The sequence below is a fragment of the Maniola hyperantus genome, chromosome 17 (assembly GCF_902806685.2).
Source record: "Maniola hyperantus chromosome 17, iAphHyp1.2, whole genome shotgun sequence".
Lineage (NCBI taxonomy): Eukaryota > Metazoa > Arthropoda > Insecta > Lepidoptera > Nymphalidae > Maniola > Maniola hyperantus.
The window spans coordinates 10805837-10809393 of record NC_048552.1 but is presented as its reverse complement, the minus strand read 5'-3'; the positions used below and the strand labels follow the sequence as shown (position 1 = coordinate 10809393).

General features: G+C 34.3%; 1 non-coding gene across 1 annotated transcript; it reads left to right on the top strand.

The window, feature by feature from the left end:
- Nucleotides 1-2750: 2750 nt before the first annotated feature.
- On the top strand, nt 2751-2823 carry TRNAK-UUU (transfer RNA lysine (anticodon UUU)). The gene has a single exon. It is a non-coding gene; the product is annotated as a tRNA-Lys (tRNA).
- The last annotated feature ends 734 nt before the right edge of the window (nt 2824-3557 follow it).

The window sequence follows — 3557 nt, the reverse complement described above, 5'->3', positions numbered from 1 at the left end:
CCTTCCGTTTCCTTCAACACATGACAATATTATCATCAAAACTGATTCAGGCTGTATTCGACTTTACTACAAATCAATAAGGGTCATAATCCTGTGTAATTTCCGGGGTGTATTTGCAGACTTGCTTGCTTTGAGGATGTATTAATATATCGAAGTTATTTACATAAATCACCCTCATAGTCATGTTTTGTGATAGTCAAATATGTGGAAATGCCAAGCATTGTTTGAACATCTGGTGCTCAAAGAGTTTCCAGATTCGATTCCTAGTCAATTACTTTAATTCAATGTAAAGAACTTTTCCTACATTTAGCAGAGGTTTGTTTTACTCGTGGTTCCCTATAATTTGGTTTGACATTTTGAGCTCCGAGTTTTTATACTGGGTTATGGTATATATAATATTACCGTGGTTTTGGTTCTGCTCTAGATTACTAGCCCTTTTTAACCGACTTCTAAAAAGGAGGTGGTTCTCAATTCGACCCGTTTTTAGGGTTCCGTACCTCACAAGGAAAAACGGAACCCTTATAGGATCACTTTGTTGTCTGTCTGTCCGTCTGTCTGTCAAGAAACCTACAGGGTACTTCCCGTTGACCTAGAATCATGAAATTTGGCAGGTAGGTAGATCTTATAGCTGACATTTGGGGAAAAATCTGAAAACCGTGAATTTAGGGTTAGATCACACAAAAAAAATTAAATTGTGGTCATGAACTAATAATTAGTATTTTCAACTTTCGAAGTGAGTGATTATATCAAGTCGGGTATCATATGAAAGGTCTTCACCTGTACATTCTAAAACAGATTTTTATTTATTTTTATGCATCATAGTTTTTGAATTATCGTGCAAAATGTCAAAAGAATACGACTGTAGTACGGAACCCTCATTGCGCGAGCCTGACTCGCACTTGGCCGGTTTTTTTATACAGTATGCGGCCAAAAGTAAAGTGATGTAGTACTTTACTTTTGTAGTGCTCAAAAATTTCTTTTGGACCACGAAGTATTGTGGTCAAACAAATTGATACTTTAGGTAAACGAATACTAGTCTTGAGGTTACAGGGGAAGTGGTCCCAGGGGTCAAAGGAAGTTGCACGTGCACGCCACTGTATTAACTTACTACTTTGACTTGTTCCGGATTTAAGGACAACTTATGCGCGTATTGATCTGTAATAGGTATTCAATTTCATCAACTATTTCTAAGTGTTCTAGATTTGAAAACAAACGAAACAAAAAAAATACAGTACCATTATTATAAATGCGAAAGTGTGTTTGTTTGTTGGTTTATTGGTTTGTTGGTTTGTCCTTCAATCACGCCGCAACGGAGCAACGGAACGACCTGATTTTTTGCATGGATATAGTTGAAGAGAGTGATGAGTTCCCATGGGATTTTTGAAAAATCTAAATCCACGCGTACGAAGTCGCGGGCATCAGCTAGTATTGAGTATAATCGTGAGCGAAGCGAGCATGATTTTTTTTTTCTTTAATGGCCTTAGGGGCCTTCAACTTGACATACATACTGGCTCTTGATTACGTACAGTACGTGGCCGAAAGTAATGTACATCGACCTTTAGACGGAGATATCAGATTTGTAGAGCGTTGTCCTTGTCGTTGAGACCGACAAAACGTCATATAGATATGAGTGACAGCGACAACGCTTTACAAAGCCGAAATGTCATTCTAAAGGCCGATATTTCAACCAATAAACGATTGACAAAAATAAAAAATTAAACGTAGGCACTTATCTAATCAACCAAATTAACAATTTTTACATTCAATAACAAAGCAAATGGTTTACCACGAAAAACAGACAACCAAAATCCATTAAAATTCATTGGATAAAGCATTTCGTTATAATATTTTTATAAGACGATTCGTAAGCAACTTCCCGCCATAATATTTCCATAGTTTTAGTCAATTTACAAACGTAACATTGCCATTAAGTTACACCCAAAAGAAACTTCTCATGCGAAACTATGCCTTAATTCAACAACAGTAAAGACGTAGATATTTCATTTAGGTTTTTTGATGTGTAAGAATAAATTGGTGCAGGTTATATGGTATCAAATAATCGCAAAGATATGGGGGTGTGATGGAATTGTGTCATTTTTATAACCACATTAGGGGGCGTAAGTGTACGGGGTTGAATTTAAAAGGTTTCCATTCTCTTCAAAACTAAATTTTATTATTATTGTCGTAGGTTACCTACCTATACTTACTCAAAACATATTTAGGTAACTATTACCTAGTACCTAGGTACCTACTTAAAAATATTTAGATACTTATTACCTAAGTACCTACCTACTTAAAAATATTTAGGTAGAAATTATTACCTAGGTACCTATTTAAAAAAACCCAGTCAAGTGCAAGTCAGACTCGCATACGAAGGGTTTCGTACCATCGTCAAGAAATAACACTTTTTAATTTTTTGTGTTGTAATGTAACCACAAAATGGTTTTCGGATTTTTCCTTTGACTTAGGCTATCTGCCAAATTTCATGATACTAGATTAACGGAAAGTAGCACATGGGTTTTGAATTGTTATTCCCTTGATGGGGCTTGACAAACAGACAGGCAAACAGACAACGAAGTGATCCTATAAAGGTTTTTTTCTAGAGATACGGGACCTATAAATCTAAAACCGCTTTCGTTTGGTATGTCGGTTAAAAAGCCGGCGATATTAATTATTGTGTATCGTATTTTATTACCTAAATCGAAAAAAATGTGTGCGTTAAATGAATAAATTCTATTCTTCATCTCATAGCCCGGATAGCTCAGTCGGTAGAGCATTGGACTTTTAATCCAAGGGTCCAGGGTTCAAGTCCCTGTTCGGGCGGCTTCGTTTTAAATTTTATTCCAATGCCATAAATTTTAGATTTATTCGATTCCTATTAAAAACAAAATTATCTTTATAAGTACACTTATTTGCCAAGAAAATCGATAGCATGTAGTAATTTTAAATAAAAGTAGGTAATTAAAACTAAATATTAATTCCTAATTTTTTTTTTAAAATTAAATTTAAGTATAATTTTTATATTAATAATATTATACTTAATAAATCCTTATTTTTGCCAATTTCATATGTAAGGACCTACCTAACCTAATACCTAATTAAGCATGAATTCTATAAAATAAACTTAATCTAAATTAAAACTAAAAATTACTTGAACTAAGACTAAAATAATTTAAATTAAATCCTAAAGCTCATCGAAACCACCGCAGCGAAGCGTCGTCGCGTCGCGTCGTTGTGTCCAATATGCTGGCATACATTGCCTCTTAGGATGGCCAAACTAATTCTTTGTCCAACGTTGCTGCTCTCAGTTATAAATTAAAAATCATAAATCGTATAAAATAAAGTTTGCAAAATAAAAAGTTAAAATAAAGTCTCGCTAAATATCAAAAAAATTAAAATGAAAATTATAAAATAAAGTCTCACAAAAAAAGTCAGCATAAAATAAAATAGAGTCCTACAAATAAAAAAAAGCTCGTTGCATTAAATCGAGTTTCATGCGCAATATATCGCGCTCGGGCTCAATGCCGCGGAACTAGCAGAGCGTTCGATTTAAAAAA